Below are 18,922 nucleotides of genomic sequence, written 5' to 3' on the forward strand. Positions count from 1 at the left end.
ATGTTAGAGTCAGAATATTCAAATCTGGACTCATCATCTTTCCCGATAAAACCCTTTCTCCTCTTAATTCGAGATCTCAGATGATGGCATCAGTCTGTCTAGTCACCTACATCACATACATGCCATTTGAGACTCCTCTCTGCAGATAATCACCAAGTCCCATAGAAATTTTTTGAATCTACTTTGGTTCTTTCTTGAGACAGGGTCTCCCTCTGTTGCCCAGGCTGGAGTGCAGTGGCATGATCTCAGCTCACCGCAGCCTTGAACTCCCAGGGTCAAGTGATCCTCCCAACTCAGCTTCCCAAGTAGCTGGTACTACAGGGGTTGGCCATCACATCTGGCTAATTGTATTTTTTTAATACCGAATTGGGGTCTGGCCATGTTGCTCAGGCTGATCATGAACTCCTGGGCTCAAACAATCCTCTCACCTCGGCCTCCTAAAGTGCTGGGATTACAGGCATGAGCCACCATGCCCAGCCCCTCGTTCTTATATATCATATTTCACCTAAAATACCTCAACTGTCTTTTTGGTTCCAGTTTTGATGTTATCTCCTTTAATTCATCTCTACCATAGCCATATTTAAAAATAAAATATGACCAAGTATTTCTCCAAAATAAGATCCTTCATTGACATCCCAACATCCCAAGGTAAAAGATGAACTTCCTTAGCATGGCAAGCAAGGTCCTCATGACCCAGCCTGGGCCCACATTTTCAGCCCCTTCTCATGACGTTTTCCTTCTTGCTCATTTATACATTTAGGAGGGAGCTGCTTGTAGCTTCCTGCATACATGATGTGGTCACATATCTCTGGGAGTTTGTGAGAGTCTTCCAAGGACTCTCGTGCCACCTTTCTTTGAAAAACACTCATCTTTAAAGCTCCCATCAGGTATCATTACCTCCGGAAATAATTTCTTTACATCCCACTGAGCTCTGTCCCCCTCATCCCTATTCCTCTAGCATCCTGTGCATCTCGGGACTTGACAATGCTGTGTTGAAAGTATGTGTGCAGGTGTGTCTATTTCTTCCACGGACTGTGACTTCAGAGTTGAAACACTTTGTTCAGCTTTTCACCTCTGTAACCTAACAGGATACCTGATACAGAAAGTTAAAAAAAATTTGTTAAAAAAAAGCTTGAAATAAACATCCATGAATATTATTATCCAACCAAATTTGATGGAAATAATTATGTTCACTGTTTTTTCTTTTGTAGTCCCGGTAATTTTTTATTAGGAAGCATGAAGCTCCTAAGACTTCTTCACTCATCTTTATTTTTCCAAAATACTCTATTATCTTTTCCTTCCCTTCTCCTTTTATTTTTTCCACTTTCTCCAGCAGCCCCTTTCTTGTTTCTGTTTGCCGCTTATGATTTTGCTTTGAGATAACCCCAGCTCCTTTCTCCTTCAAATTTTTCCAATTCAATATTTATATTTTTATTCTAAATTATGTAATTATGCACAAGTCTTTCAAACAACCATATTCTTGGTGGTGAAAGCACATAAAAAATTCTCATGATTTCTAAAATGTAATAACCTCTCACTTAATTTTCCTCAGCCTTCTTTTATTTCTCCTAATCCTTCTTCTTTTATGCTAGTATTATTTTTGGTGTTTAATTCCTATGCAAAATCATGCAAGACAAGCTTGTACAACAATATATTCTTGAAATCCTCATATGATTTCAAAATATCAACCACGGCATTTTTTTTTCAATTATTTAGGGAACAATGTGATCATAGCTAAAATTCCCTGTAGGATTTTCTATCTTCCTTTCTCATTTCCTATAAGCATTTGTTTGTAACCTTGGAGATACAACATTTGTCAATAACTGCCAAATGCCAGATCTCTATTAGAATTAACATTTCATGAAAAGTATAATTTCATATGAAACATTTAGCAAGGGAATGAAAGCAAATGAAAAGTCAAGGTTAACAATGTAAAATTATGATACATTCAATCTCAGAGAAATATTAGAATCCATAGACAGACGAACTATTTGTATTAGAAGTATCTCCTTTATATACAGGTCAATCAAACAGAATAGAGAACCCAGAAATAAAGCCAAATACTTACAGCCAACTGATCTTCAAGAAAGCATACAAAAACATAAACTGGGGAAAGGACACTCTATTCAATAAATGATGCTGGGAAAACTGGCAAGCCACGTGTAGAAGATTAAAACTGAATCCCCATCTCTCACCTTTTACAAAAATCAACTCAAGATGGATCAAAGACTTAAGACTCAAAACCATGAAAATTCTAGAAGATAACATCAGAAAAACTCTTCTAGATATTGGCTTAGGCAAAAAATTCATGACTAAGACCCCAAAAGCAAATGTAATAAAAACAAAAATAAATAAATGGGACCTAGTTAGACTAAAAAGCTTCTGCACAGAGAAAGAAATAATCAGCAGAGTAAACAGACAACTCACAAAGTAGGAGAAAATTTTTGCAAACTATGCGTTCAACAAAGGATTAATATTCAGAATCTACAAGAAAATCAAACAAATCACCAATATGGGTACAGTGTACACTGCTTGGGTGACAGGTGAACCAAAATTTCAGAAATCACCACTAAAGCACTTATCCATGTTAGCTAACACCACCTGTTCACCAAAAACTATTTAAATAAAAATAAAAATAAATTTAAAAAGAAATAGCCACCTTAATCTTTAGCATATAGGATGTAACTCTAAAAGCTTCTGCATAAAACCTCTTGTCCATTGTTTTACCTATTGCAAGAATAAATCAATAAAATGAAGTTGGTAATTTAATCACAAAGCTAGGATAAATAAGATAAATTTTACTCAATAGTAAATACTTGGCAGGAGGAAAGACAATCGGGTGAAATTATAAAGATTCTCAGTAGAAAGGTTCTGAAGGTCACCACCACCCATCACAGAGAAATTACTAGTACTTACTCTTAACAAAATTTTATTGAAAAAAATCACTATTTTACCCACCTCCCAATATACAAGCACAAATACAAACGTGAAGCAATTGCAGTTTCTGCAGGGAGAGTTAAGCCAAAGAGGTGACCTCCTTCCTCTCCTTTCCTTCCCAACTATCACTTTACCTCAGTCCAAAGAAACTTTCATCTCATCCATCCTAAAATAACAAAAGTCCTCTCTTGGCTCATGTGGTCCCTTTTACCTCTTATTATTTCATTTATTCATTCATCAAATATTTACCGAGCACCTTCTCTGTGCCAGCAACTGTTCTTAAACACAGTAGAGTGTCTATAACACTGTAAAACCAGGCAAAAACTCTTGGGTTCATGGAGCTTACATTCTGTTCTCCACTTCTCATGCCAAAAACAATCTTCACTCCTCCCCACCCCATTCAAAATTATCACAAGATTATCTGGCAAATGCCACACTACTTATTTTTGTAATATCTTTATTGAAATACAATTGACATACTATACAATTCACCCGATAAAAGTGTACAATGATTTTTAATATATTCAGAGTTGTGCAACTAACAGCACAGTTGATTTTAAAATATACATAATTTTTGATCTAGAGAAAAATCACTATGGCTGGTGTCTTGCAGAGAATAAATGAGAAGAAAACAAGACTGGAGTTGGGAAAACCAGTACTGAGGCCTTAGCCTAGGAAAGACGATGATGTATGCACTAGATAGTGCAGGGAAACTGGAGAGAAGTGTCCTGGCTTTGGGAGAATTAGAAGGCAGTTTATGTGAGATATGTATAGATACACACAACGAAATACTATTTGGTCTTTAAAATACTATTCATCCATGTTGACATTTACAACATGGATGACCCTGGAGGACATTATCTCAAGTGCAATAAGACAAAAACAGAAAACAAAATACTGAATGGTATGACTTTTACGTGAAATCTAAGAGTCAAATACATAGAAGCAGGAAATAGAAGGATGGTTACCAGGAGTGGAAATGTTGGGGGAATGGGGCAGGTACAAAGTTGCTTTCGGATAGAGATCTAATGTACAACATGAGGACTACAGTTAATTATATTGTAATGTGTATTGAACATAGAGGGATTTTGCTGGAAATTTGCTAAGAAAGAAGATTTCCAGCATTCTCGCCCCTTAAAAAGTAACTATGTGAGGAGATGTGTATGTTAATTTGCTTTTGCAGTAATTTTCTATGTATATGTACTTCAAAACATTATGGGGTATACCTTAAATATATACCACCTTTATTTTCAAAGTGATAAAAATTTCAAAAACAGATGAAAAATTTCCAAACTTAAAAATCATTCATTGCCACAATTAATGGACTTCCCTGGAACAGTATTAACATTGTTAATTTCATCTTCCTTCTCTACATGTTCTTCTCTTTTTATTTCTGTGTCACTCTGCTTTGATACTTCTCTCCTGAAGTTCTGATTGTTTTTCTCCATGGGTCGTTCTTCTTTTAACCAAGGTAGATGATGATGGCATTTCACCAGGTAGGTTCTGTCATCAGCCTACTTTTATCCTCACTTTATATAAGCTTCTGCCCAATCCAATCTTTTATCTTCTGTCTTCAGCCTACTTTTTCCTTTACTTTACATAAGCTTCTGTCTAATCTAATCTTTTATCGTCCAAATAACAATGAGTATTAAGTTTATATCTCAAGTCCCATTCGATTATATTTGCTTGACCTTTCTATGCTCATCTACTCATTGAAAATTACCATTAATTATGGGCATATTTGTTTATTATTTACTGATTTCACTTATTTATTAATATATTTATTCATACAAAAGCTTGCCCTAAGTGTCAACAAAAGCAACCTTGGGAAAATAATTTTCAACTCAGATCTGAAGAATAAAGTGGTGTCATTCTGGTAGGTGGGAAGAAGGAGCTTCTTGGGAAAATACATTGGCAGAAAGATGAGAATATTTATTCAAAATGAGAAAGAACAATACATATCCAAGAAATACCAAAAAGTATAATGTGATTGGAGAGTACAATGTGCACAAGAGTAACAGATACAAAATGAATTGTTCTCCTACATTACACAGTCCCTGGTGCCTGGGCTGGAAGGATGCCAAGGTCATCTCAGCTGATACTGTCACTAGATCATCTGTAAATAACCTCTTCAGGTAGCTTGAGCGTCTCACAATATGGCGGCTGAGTTCTGAAAAGAAATGTTTGGACAGGTGATATCCAGAAAGCAAGTGCCCAAAAGGATTACGTCTTTCTCATCTGGTTTCTGAAGTTGCATAGTATCATGTCTACAATTCTCTATTGGTCAAAGCAGTTATAATTCAGCCAAGGTTAAAGAAGAGGAGAAATAAATTCTACCTCTCAATAAAAGGAGTGTCAAAGAATTTGAATTTCACTTTGTAAACTTTTCCTATTAGAATTAATTCGTGTCGATGTCAGGTAGCCTACATTGATGGAAGTCAAGCAGAAAATAGTTGACACATTCAAGGAAATAATGGAGACATTTTTAATGAAAGATCTATTTACAGAGGTGTGGGTGGGGTTAAGGGAACCAATAATGAATGGCAAAGAACCCAGGGAATATAACAGCAGGACGCCAATGGCCACCCCTAGATGTGAACGGACAAAGGAAAGACCCAACTAGAGCTGCAGCCATGGGACAGGGACTGCTATTAAGAAGCTCTGCCTTTACGTAGAGGAATGAATCTGCCATTCCAATAAAACCCAGGGCTGGGCGCAGTGGCTCATGCCTGTAATCCAGCACTTTGTGAGGCCGAGGCGGGTGGATCACTTGAGGCCAGGAGTTTGAGACCTTCCTGGCCAACATGGCAAAACCCCATCTCTACTAAAAATACAAAAATTAGCCAGGCGTGGTGGCACATGACTGTAGTCCCAGCTACTCGGGAGGCTGAGGGATGAGAATCACTTGAACTCAGAAGGTGGACGTTGCAGTGAGCTGAGATCATGCCACTGCACTCCAGCCTGGGTGAGAGAGCCAGACTCTGTCTCAAAAATACATAAAATAAAATTTAAAAGCCCAGCAGGGAAGAAAGGAAGGAAATTAAATTCATAGTGTTCTTCTTATCCCAACTCTTGTTTCCTGCCAGTGACTCTAGTGAGAGCTAGATTTGACTAGAAATCAGAGGGTAGGAGAGCTTGAGAAATGTCTGCTCTAAAGTGCATCCTCTCAAAGCACAAAGACAGGAAAAGAAGGACAGAGAAGGAAAGTGAAGGGGTGTTTGTAGAATAACCAGCATAATTTCTGACCCCCCTTCAACCTCAGCATCCACTCTTGACTTTTGTTCAGATGCAAAATTGCACGTACGTAACATAGACAATACTCGTATTCCTATCAGACACCCCATCACTGTGAGGTGAGGTTGTTTCGGTCAGCCCAATCTAGACATTAAGTCAAAATGTTAGCCACCACCATTGCTTCTCCTAGAAAGGAAGGAAAGGGAAATGAATGACAAATAATTCATATGAAATATAACTGCTATGGTCCCTGCATTATAGCTGGCCATAGAACTGTTAATAATCACAGATTTCTTCCCCCTCATTCATTATATATTTCCCGACTTTCTGCCAGTACCACAGCTAGTCAAAGATTTTACCTGGTGATGAGTCAAACCTTCATTCCCAGTTTCCAAATCCTTAAAGTCTACTTTCTTTATTACTTCATCAGAGTTTCTTATTAATCATTGTTATTTAAAATAAGAATATAAAGAAATATCTCAGTGAAACCCCTAGCTTTCAGATATACTCTTCCATGCCTGCCTCCACCCCAGTCTGTTTAGCAGCAACTCTCTTTCCTCTTGACAACTAGGATTAATTTCTTTACCAGGAAAGAGACTACCTTGTCTGTTTCTTGGTTCAGCAGCAAAAGTTTCATATGTAGGTTATGCAATGGATATTGCATAACTTTTACAATATTTATACTGCAAGTGCCAAGGGGAGAAGGAATCAGTGATTATTAATGTAGCCCTGTGGCCAGCTTCAATGCATGAACTATGGCAATTACGTTTGATATGAATTATTTGTTACTAATTTCTTTTTCTTTCCTTTCTAGGAGAAGCATTGATGGTAGCTAACATTTCAATTTAGCTTCTCTTTGGGTTGGCTGAAAAGACTTCTCCCCACAGTGATGAGTGGGCTGATAGGAATATGAGCATCATCTATGTTGTGTATGTGCAATTTATTTTCATCCAAATACAAATCAAGAATGGATGCTGAAGTTGAAGGGGGAAATTATGTTGATTGTTATAAATAAGCCCTTTCACATTCCTTCTCTGTCCTCCTTTGTGTTTTGCAAGGATGCACTTTACAGAAGACATTTCTCAAGCTCCCTTGCCCTCTGATGTATAGTTGAGTTTAGCCAAACCTTCTAGTGCTGGGTTTTTTGGAGAAAATTTATATACAGAGAAGCAGTAGTAAGTATGTGGATACTCCATTGCATCTTGCATTCCAGGGTAGTGTACAGAGATTTAACAGGACTAGACATTAGACTTTGGGAGAAAGATGCTAAAATTTGGGCTGTTGGAGCAAACTGCATGATAGGAAACACTGGCTTCATTCCTGGTATAATCAGGGGCTGGAATATAATAGCATGAGGATGTGGTGGAATTGTAGTTCCAGCTCTATCCTGCCAGCTCAGCATTCATATCTGGTGATGAACCAGCCTTATCCCTGGCACAAATAAGTAGCTGGGGAAACAAGCCTCCTGGCTATAGATGTATCGTGTGGTTTGCTAGTAGCATGATTCACCACCAGAATATTCAAGGTTGGGACTTGGGGGGTAGAATAGCTCTTCTCTGGCATGATGGAAAGGGAAACGGATTCCAATAGGATTTATTGCCTAGGCATTTAGCTAGTTTCCTCAGAGCTTTGAAGGGGTACCACTTTTTCTCTCTGTGGCCAGCCTCCATGGGATTAATCTTGGGCTAGTTAACCCTCACTTCTCCATGCAACAATAAAAGAAAGCACTAACATTTCCACATCTTAATAATAAGATCTGTGTATTGTGGCTGTGGAGAGAAGACATCATTTTGGTTGCTGGAAGTTAAGAAATATACCACGTCCTATAGGACCCCAATCCTTCAGTCTAATGCCTCCCAGCTGGTGCCGTAAATAAGCCTTCAGAAGATTATTTCAAGATCATATCAATTGCTTAAAAGTGATGGAGCATACGGATTTTATGGGCTTTCACCAATTACTACACTTCTTTCACCCTGCAAAGAACTCCTTAATCAGAGCTTACATTGCTTGGGACATTGTCGTGATGAATAAAACATTTAGTAAGTCCACAAATTGTGCTGCTGGTAGAAGCAATGTAGGAAGGAAGGCAAATATAAATGTGGGACATACATCTATTCTCGTGAGGATGAATCATTAGCCACCCCCCACACAGTGGAAGTAGTTCAGTGTAATAATCCTAACCAGTTGGTTCTTGTGGGTCCATCCTGAGAATTTAGCTTTTGTCTTTGTTGTTGGCAGTGTGAGTAATTAGCAACAGTAGTAGCCAGATTAGCCTTGGCAATGTGAAATCCTAATTGTTGAGCCCATGCATAGCCTCCATTCCTGTTGCCATGGCCCTTTTGGACAAAGGCTCATTGAGCAAGCGGTAGAGAGCACGGAGCAGAGAGGAGAGGAAGAGGCTGGATAATACCCACTGGATGGGTGATCTTCTCCACCTAATAAGAGCATTCTCTGGGGGGCATTTGCATAGTACATGGATGACTTAGCACAAGAAGTTCATAAACACACCACTTCCTCTTTGTTCTTCCAATATTCCCTTAGCCTTGCATTCTGTTACTTCCAAATTTCTGACCGTTCACCCCACCTATCATCAATGTTTAAAATCAGAGTTCTACCTCACCTGTCACGCAAAGTGGACAATCAGATAAATTACCTCACGTTATGCCTACTCTTCTCTACACAAAAGTATTTCATGGCCAGCCTTGAGTTTCACTCTAATGTAGTAGCCATCCACAGCTGGTTGGTGCCAGCATATCTTGTCGACCTATTTGTAAGCCATGTCTGTGCTTTTTGTTGCTCTCTTAATTTGTCAATGGAAACTCCCCATAAGACCAGAGTGTAGGCTGCAGAGGTGATGAAATAGCAGAATTGGGATTCTGAGCTACCTGCTCATGCAATATGCTTATACCTACCTTCCCTTCTCAGGTCAGTTTTCTATACATCATTTTCATTTATTTAAAAATGTTGCTATTACATCTACATTTATGATTTCATGGATGGTTAGTTCAGTTTTTGATTGGTAGTCTAGTTCTTGACAAGGAGCTCGTGTTATATAATCACTTGTGGGTCCATTGTTAGAAAGTCAGTCTCTACCAGGGCTCAGTAGCAAAGCAAATGTTGCCTTGAAAATGTAAGAGAATTGTCAGCAGAAAGAAAGGCTTTATTCTAAGCCCTAGGTGTATGTTCTCTAATTCCCTTTAGTGGGATGGCAAGAGAACCCATAAAGCATACATATTTTTTATGGCCAGTGCTTGAGACAAATTTATTAAATTCCAAATCCTGAGTGAGTTCATCTATTTTAATAAATTCATCTTCGTCCAATCTTGTATTTTGTTTTCCTTTGTCTAGTACTCTTATAATATCTTCTACCATATGTTTCCTAGATACCTAAGAATTAAAATTGGCAAAACTCCTTTAGTTTAATAGTTTTCTCCTCCTGAGCAGGTCTTCCCCTTCTCTCTCTCAGCTATGCTAAGATTTAGTTATCTTTATGCACTAGGAGGCAATGAGCTGTAGTGGGGATAGGTCCTGAGAAGAATTAGCATCTCTTAAGGAAGCACCTCTATGGGAAGAGGCATTAAAACATTTTTATGCAAAAGAATATTCTTATAGTTTCCTAAGTAAAAACAAGGAAGATTTGAGGACTGGAGGTTCAATGTCTCAGACTCATCCCTTTATCTTCAAACGTTCTCATCTCACATCTCAGATCCCACTGCTTCATAACCAGTGCCCTTACTTTAGCACAGAAAATATGATAGGACTGAGCACTTGTTTTGGCCTTGTAACCTTGTGACACTTAAAAGCAGTCCACAGATTTAATCCTCAGCCAGGTTGGCCCTTAATTACAGGAAATAAGACCTCCTGTTAAAGTCATCGTAGAGGCTTTCAGATTCTTCATGATGCATTGAGACAAGCATTCAAGGTGGTCAGTTTGTCTACATTTGTGCAATGAACATTGAAATTTTTTGTACCATGTAGTATTTCACAGACAATAAAATGTGTAGTATTTCAAGGACAATAAAAAACAGTCAGACATTCCATAAACTCTATGGTCACTATTGCCACCTGTAATGGTTTAAAATATGTCCACAAATTCTTAGCCTCTTTAAAAGGTAAAACCTAATCCCACTCTCCCCCTCCCTGGTTGAGTGTAGGTTAAACTTAGCTACTTACTTCTAATGTTCAGAATCAGCTGGAGGCAATGGTTTGTGACTTCTATATCATATACTTCCACAAAAAGCATGTGGCTTCCCACTTACCCTCGACATGCAAGGAGAAACCAGTTTCATGTCAATACTTAGCCAGCTCCTATGAAGAAGCCTACACTGTAAGCAGCTGAGTCCTCTTGCCAAAAGCCAGCAAGAAACTTACAAAGGTGGGACATCTTCGAAGCGGATTTCTTAGCCTAAGTTAAACCGACAGATGGCTGCAGCCCCAGCAGATATTTCAACTGTAACCTCATTGAAGTCTGTAAGTCAGAAATACCTAAAATACCAGGTAAGACACTCCTGACTCCCTACCCTACAGAAACTGTAAGATAATTAGTGTTTATTACTTGAAGCCACTAAGTTTTGGCAGTTATTTGTTATGCAGTGATGAGTAACTAATACACCCATGAAGTGAATAAATATCACAGGATATTGACCTCTGAGTGTTTCATTCTTCCCTCCATCTCATGTCACTACCCAGAGAAACTTCAGCAGTCTTGATATTACTGTGTGAGCTCATCAAATGTATGAGCAACACAATCCCAGAATCCCACTTTGGAAGTCAGTTTCCTAGGACTACTCTTGGTAACAAATTCTGCATCAGTCATTTATAAAGAAAGAAGAACATGGCTAACCCAGAGGAGCAATGAATGAAGCATAAGACTACTTATAGCATTGTGAAAAGAGTTAAGGGAACAGAGAAGAAATAGTAAAGAATCCAGAAACAAGAAACTGTAGAAATGTGTTATTTGTGCAGAACCTAGAGAGAGCTATAGTTGAGATCCAAATGGCCTGTGGCCTCAGAAAGCAAGGAAGGGAGAAGAGCAAATACCCTGACCTCTTTCTCCTTTTACCTTCTCATGTATTTCTGCTATCTCTCATTGGCCAAACTCAACTGGAAGCCAGACGGTAAGGATTCCTTGGTGATGTAGACAGTAAAGCCTGCCTCAGGCCACAGAGCAGATGAGAAGAGGAATGAATGTCTCAGTCTGTTCAGGCTGCTGTAACAGAAATTCCATGGGCAGGGCCGTGTGTGGTGGCTCACCCCTGTAATCCCAGCACTTTGGGAGGTTGAGATGGGTGGATCGAGAGGTCAGGAGATGGAGACCATCCTGGCTAACACGGTGAAACCCTGTCTCTACTAAAAATTCAAAAAATTAGCCTAGCATGGTGGCAGGTACCTGTAGTCCCAGCTACTCAGGAGGCTGAGAAAGGAGAATGGCGTGAACCCGGGAGGCGGAGCTTGCAGTGAACCGAGATCACACCACTGCACTCCAGCCTGGGCAACAGAGCGAGACTCGGTCTCAAAAACAAAACAAAACAAAACAAACAAACAAAAAAAAACTCTATGGGCAGGGTGGCTTGTAAACAATTGACTTATCATCATTCTAGAGGCTGAGAAGTCTAAGATCAAGAAGCCAGCCGATTCTCTGCTTGGTGAAGGCTCATTCTTCACAGACAGCACTTTCTGGCTCTGTCCTTATATGATGGAAGGGGCAAGGCAACTGGGGTGTCTTTTACAGCAGCATTCATTCCATTCATGAGGGCTTCATCCTCATGACCTAATCATCTCCCAAAGACCACACCTTACAATAGTTCCACATAAAGTGTTAGGTTTCAACATATGAATTTGGGAAAACACAAACTTTCAGACCACAGCTGTGAAGAGTGGATCTAGAGGAAAGAATTGAATTTTTTTTTAAAAAAGAAGCAAATGGTTTAAACTACTCACCAAATCATCAGTCAGTGATTGCTTATAAACCATCCTATAATAGAAACCATGCTTTCAAAATTATTTGCTATAACGTAAGTCACATGATATTCCCATTCCTCAATGGAGACTATAAAATGAGGAGGGAAAGGCCATTTAGCATCTCTTACAGAGATTTTCCAGGTGGTGGTAGCTATAGCTCTAAATTTCAGCTAGGGCAAAAAAAGTAAGATAAATTCATTTCCTTTTGGTCAATTTATGCTCATTTCTCACTCACTCAAGAGAACAGATCACAAGTTGAAAAGAAATATTAAATAATTAGTACCCCCAAATTCTTAGAATTTTATTCTTATTCATTAGTTTTTCACAACAGTTACAAGCATTACTTAAGCCATCAAGCTATACAAAGTTAAAATCCTTGAAACCTTCTCAACTTTTATTGGAACTGAAGGAATTAAGCTTTATTTCTTATAAAATATTCTTATCCTCTCCTTTGGAATGATATTTTCGTCCCCCATAAAAGGCTGGGAAGTTTCTAACTCATGTTTTCTGAAGAAGTAGCTTAGCAACTGGTACGCCCTAGACATGGGTGGCCCTTCTCATTCCCCCCAGCTCCTTGCAAGCCCTACTTCATACATAAACCATTATTAAATCATCCCAAGAGAGAAATGAGACTCTGAAACATCAAAAACCCCTTTTGATCCAGAATATACTTTTGTATCATGACACACAACGTGTTTCATTTCCTAAAGGAACAAAAAGGAAGCAAAGACTGAACAGAGTGACTTAAACATGTTCATTGTCTGATTAAAGGACTGTTAGGCTGCAATTTCTTCATTTGCTACACTAACACCAGATGGTAAGCTGAAGTGTTCAGAATATCTAAAATCTGTAGATAACTGATGAATAGTCATACTTTTTAGCTGATAACAGAAATGTTTAATAGGAAGGCTGACCCTGAGAAAACCCAAAATGACAAATTTTGCTTTTGATATCTCTGCTGGTTTTAGAATTCAGTCCTTTTCAGTATTGACCCTAAAAATGTTCATACCTTTCTTTGCTTAATGGGATATCCAGATATCTCTGTTGCCTTTAGATCCTCAAAATATTCCTAACCTTAATCATATTAAAAATTCTATGAGTTATGAATTTACGTTGGGTAATGTGATTGCTGCAGCCCCTGACTTCAAGGATTTCACAGTAGGAAAGACAGACAAGAAGCAATAAAAATGCAATGGTATAAGAAAGGTGAAAGCTGTGTTCAGAGAGGAGTATAGGCATAGAGAAGAGAAAAGAACTGGAGATACTCACAAAATAGGTGATGCTTGAACAGGATCTTGAAAAATACATAATAGCCATAATGTCCAGCATTTTTAAGTAACAAGATACTATTAAATTTATTTAATATACATTATCATTTGTTCTTCACAGCAACCCTATGTGGTAGATATTGACATATGTATGTTGTAGATGATAAAACGGAAGTTTAGTGTTGACTTAGCATCTTTCCCAAGGTGAGAAAACTAATATTTAGAATTGAGGAGCTGTGTGGAGGGAGGAATGTGTTCTAAAGAAACAAAAAAAAAGGAAGAAAGTGTGATAGGAAATGGAGTCTGAATGGAGAACTTTTTATGTTCCCTAGACCTTGAACTTAGTTACGATAGGGAGAGACAAATCTCAAATTAGAAATCAACTGAATTTGCCCTAGGGTCTAACTTGAGATGTGTGTTGCAGATGGGAATGTTGTCCAAAATGGAGAAAAGAAATGTAGTGGTTTTTTGTTTGTTTGTTTGTTTGTTTTTTCAGTCCTTGAACTCTACAGAACACTCCACCCATCAACCACAGAAATACATTCTTCTCATCTGCACAGGGAACACACTCCAAGATCAGCCATATGTTCAGACATAAAGCATGTCTCAATAAATTTTTAAAAATGGAATTCATACCAACCATACTCTCAGACCAAAATGGAATAAAAATAAAAATCAATACCAAAAAGATAGCTCAAAACCACACAATTACATGGAAATTAAACAAATTTCTCCTGAATTACTTTTGAGTAAACAACAAAATTAAGGCAAAAATAAAAGAATTCATTGAGGTAAATGAAAACAAAGACACAACTCACCAAAAAACTCTGAGATGCAGCAAAAGCAGTGTTTAGAGGAAACTTTATACTGCTAAACACTTACTTCAAAAAGTTAGAAAGATCTCAAATTAAAGTAAGAGGTAAAGTAAAGTAGTAGGCATGGTGTCTCACTCCTGTAATCCCAGCACTTTGGGAGGCCAAGGTGCGCAACCACTTGAAGTCAGGAGTTTGAGACCAGCCTGGCCAACATAGTGAAACCCCATCTCTATTGAAAATACAAAAATTAGTTGGGCATGGTGGTGCACGCCTGTAATCCCAGCTACTTGGGAGGCTGAGGTAGGAGAATCACTTGAATCCGGGAAGCAGAGGTTGCACTGAGCTGAGATTGCATCACTGCACTCCAGCCTGGGCAACAGAGCGAGACTCTGTCTGAAATAATAATAATAATAATAATAATAATAATAATAATAATAATAACAACATTACACATAAAGGAAATTGAAAAATAGAAAAATGATCTTCAAAGATAGCAGAATAAAAGAAAAAATTAGAAAAAAAGAAATAACAAACATCAGAGCAGAACTGAGTAAAATTGAGATAAAAAAATCCATACAAAGAATTAATGGAGCCAAAAGTTGATTTGTTTGAAGGAATAAACAAGATTGATAGATAGTTAGATAGATTAGCAAATAAAAAAGAGAGAAGATCCAAATAAGCACAATCAGAAATGGCAACAATGACAAAAATCACAACCAATCCCACAAAAATAAAAAAGATCATCAGAGACTATTATGAACACCTTTATGCATATAAACTAGAAAATCTAGAGAAAAATGGATAAATTCCTGGAAATACAAAACCTCCCAAGATTGAATCATGAAGAAATTGAAACCCTGATCAAGTAAATGTTGAGTTCTGAAACTGAGTAAGTAATAAAAAAACCTGTTTGCAGCCCTGGATCAGATGGATTAACAGCCAAATTCTATGAGACATAATAAAAAAGAGTTAGTACTATGTCTACTGAAACGATTCCAAAAAAATGGAAGCAGAGAGACTCCTCCCTAACTTATTCTACAAAGCCAGGATCATCCTGATACGAAAACCTGATAAAGACACACTGTAAAAAGAAAACTGCAGGTGAATATCTTTGATGAACGCAGACACAAAAATCCCCAACAAAACACTACCAAACTGAATCCAACAGCACATCAAAAGTTAATTCACAACTATCAATTAGGCTTGATTCCTAGGATGCAAGGTTGGTTCAACATATGCAAATCAATATATGTGATTCACCACACAAAGATAATTAAAAACAAAATCCATGCTAGTTACTTAATAAATGTTGATTAACTGATGAAATATGATGAGCTACTAGCATCAATAGCTGTATTCTCTTTCAGAAGAGAAAATATGCTTTTTTAGCCTTGTCACTATTCTAACTGAAATTCAATTATCCTTATCTCATATTTGCTATAGTAACTATAACTAATAGTTCCTCTAGTTTAAAGGCACAGAAAGATTATTATAAATAAGTAAGTACAAATGATACGGAAGTATTTTCTTCCACGACTCTGAATAAACTGCACATGTTTTAATGAGTTGCAGAAATTATTGTACGTAAAATATGTATTGCTCAACCAAAATATGAAAAGGTAAATTATGCAGGAATGTAGAAAAATTGTAAAATTTCCTACACTAAATACCTAAACACCCTTATACAATATGAATATTTATGCATTTGTCTTTTAAACGTTTTGTGCATGTGTGTATGTGAGTGGACACATGGTTTCTGAAGAGAATCACATCTATTTTGTTTCTCTTTGAAAGTTGTAGTCAGTATACAAACAAAAAGCAAACAAACTAAAAATATTCCATATTTTAGATAAACTTTGGTCTTCAATTCATGGAGAATTGTTTCTCTTTATTCTATGGCCTTTGGTCAAACATAATATATAGATTATGTAAGTGGGTAAAATCAATAATAATATATTGAAGTTACAAACGGCAATATTTTGATACTGAATATAGAGTCCTTTGCTGGCAGAAAACGTTAAGAGTTTTACGAGATTATAATAAATGATAACGTTTTCAACCTCAGTAACTGGTTATCTCTTCCAGGATCCCAGCTAAAATTAACCCAGGAGTCCAATAGAGAGAAAAAGTCAAAATTGTGGCTGGATATATATATATATATATATATAATATTATAAATTATATATATATTTATAATATATATAAATGTATATATAAATAATATATAAAATAATATATATAAATAATATATAATATATAAAGTTGAAGGGGCTTATAAAATAAAAAGACATATATATATAATGAATGCTTTAAGTAAGTGTTGGAACTAGCACACATTTTGTAGCACTGAAAAGGGTTAATAAAAAAAATTTCTGTGTACTGTTAAGTGGCTCCTTGAACTGAATAATATTGGTATGCTATATATTTTAGATCAACTAGTGAAATTGCTTTACTCTACTCTTAATCCTTACATTAATTAAAATAGAAAAAGATATTAAAAGAAAGATCTGAGAGTCCATCTCCATGTTTAAAATGTTATGACCTTGACACAAATTCTGAAACTAATACAATAAATGTAATAAAGTAAGCGATCAAAAGTGTGGCAAAAGCAATAAAGGTTAAAATATTAACTCCAGAGTCAATACTCTAAAAGATGAAAAACAATGGAAAGCCATGGAGACTGTGGACATGTTTGAGAAGTTGCTGATGGAAGCATTGTTACTAATATAATGACTTCGATGAAGTACCGTTTTTGCTATTAAGAGCTATTACTTCATAATTTAATGGACAGTGATGTGGTTAGTAAATGAAGTCAGCATCAGTGTTAATAATACTTTCAAATTTACCTACTTTAAAAAAATTGTATTTTTTTTCCTCTATGTACCCATCTGAACCTATCTAAACAATATTGAAAGTCATATGTTTTCTATAACACTCTTTCGGGTCAGTGACATCTCAGTTAACTATCCACTAGGGAACTGGAGATTTGTTTAATGGATTTTTTAATCCAGATGCAACATACCTGCCCATATCACATAATTACAGTCTTTCTAGCAGATCTCTCATTATTTAATCATAAGATGTTTAGCAGCTTAATTGTAACAAATTTCCAATCTAAAGCTAATTAGCAAGTACGTGTTAGAAGTTGAAGAGGCTTATAAAATAAGAAGACATTTCTTCTTCATGATGTCAGCACCATGAGCCAAATCTGCTGGGCTCCTGTCCTTCCTCCTCCTTATGTCCTGCTCTGGCTTTCCCTCTTTCATCTCCAGGAAATGGGGTGGTGCTTCTCAATACTCAACCTAAATGGGACATTTAATTCCAGTTCCTAAATTCTCCATGAAGATTCTTTCTGATGGATTTAAATCAAGGAATACAGGCTGTTTCTCAACAGCCATGGAAAGTAAATCAGGGTAACATATTATTAAGACTGATAACTTCAATTCTAGCTACATCCATTAATATCATCAACCACAATAGATGATTTAAAATGTCTAGGGGATGAAGAAAGAAACTAGAAAAAAAAAAAGTCTTGCCATGGAGTCCTGTGACCATTTAATAAACGTTGCCTGAATAAAGTAAGATCATTTACTGTATAAAGTATAATGATGCCTATTATTTTTCATTGGACATGCATTTAAAATGAGCCACTGAGCCAATAAAATAATACTCATGTTAATATAATTACAAGTAATTACAGAAAGATCCATCTAACAAGTAAAAAGAAAACTAGTTTTATTATAATTTTAGTTGAAAATTCTCCCATTTGATAAGAATATTTGAAACTTTCTGATTTCTATAGAAATTTGTTTCTGAACATATTAATCTGATTCAATAACATAAATTCAGTTTTTGCACAGTCTCTTAGTCAAGATTTTAAGGTTACATTAATATTCATTATTTTATAACAACTAATTGCTTGTCCGGCAACCGAGACACAAGGCCTTGGGAAGAGATTTATCAAGAAGTAGATAAAATAAGGAAATTTGAAAAATCTATTTTAAGGATGCAAAGAATCACAAATTCTTCACCAACTGCCCAAAACGGCTAGAGGTTCCTGGGGGTGTCCACGGCTGAGCAGACCTGCTGAGTCATTGCTTGCTTATCTCCTAACACTGGAGCCAAGCATCATCTGCTATCCCAGATACTTGTGAAATGCAGGTACTCATTTGCCTCTCTGGCTTAAGACCTAAAAAAGAAGCAGGTGCAGTTGTCTGGCCTATTTTACTCCGGTTATATCATCATCAGAGTTCCCCATTATCTGTTTATCACTTGGACAATGAAAGAAGACAGAAAATGAATGCAAGTGAGAGAAAATCCCCCTTTTCCCAGCCAAACAAATGAGTTCAAGCCCCTGACTTCATGCCTCCTTTCCCACAGATCCCACACTGAACTCAAGGGAACTTTCAAGAATATGCACAAGGATTAAAGGAGAGACTAGTGGAAGGTAAACCCAGGTATGATGCAGTGTATGGAAGGTGGGATGGGAGGGGGCAGAGAAAGAGTGTGTGAGATAGAAGGAGACACAGAGAAGCAGAGAGGGATGGTGAGAGAGAGAGAGAGAGAGGACAGAGAGATAGAGAAGGGCAGAGAGACAGAACAGGGAGACAGAGAGAGAGAGAAACAGAGACAGAGACAAACAGAAGGACAGTGCTGTATGCTCAAATGCATACATGTTCTCAAGCTCTTTAGACGAAAGACTATTCC

The 18,922-nt window shown here is 37.0% G+C and overlaps 1 long non-coding RNA gene across 1 annotated transcript in view; it reads right to left on the minus strand.

Moving 5' to 3' along the window:
* Positions 1-942: 942 nt before the first annotated feature.
* LOC129528171 (uncharacterized) overlaps positions 943-18,922 on the minus strand; it is a 45,445-nt gene continuing 27,465 nt past the window's right edge. The window contains exon 3 of the long non-coding RNA XR_008673396.2: positions 943-1,093. This is a non-coding gene — a long non-coding RNA (uncharacterized lncRNA). The remainder of the gene's footprint in view (positions 1,094-18,922) is intronic.

This window comes from Gorilla gorilla, chromosome 17 (assembly GCF_029281585.2).
Source record: "Gorilla gorilla gorilla isolate KB3781 chromosome 17, NHGRI_mGorGor1-v2.1_pri, whole genome shotgun sequence".
NCBI lineage: Eukaryota > Metazoa > Chordata > Mammalia > Primates > Hominidae > Gorilla > Gorilla gorilla.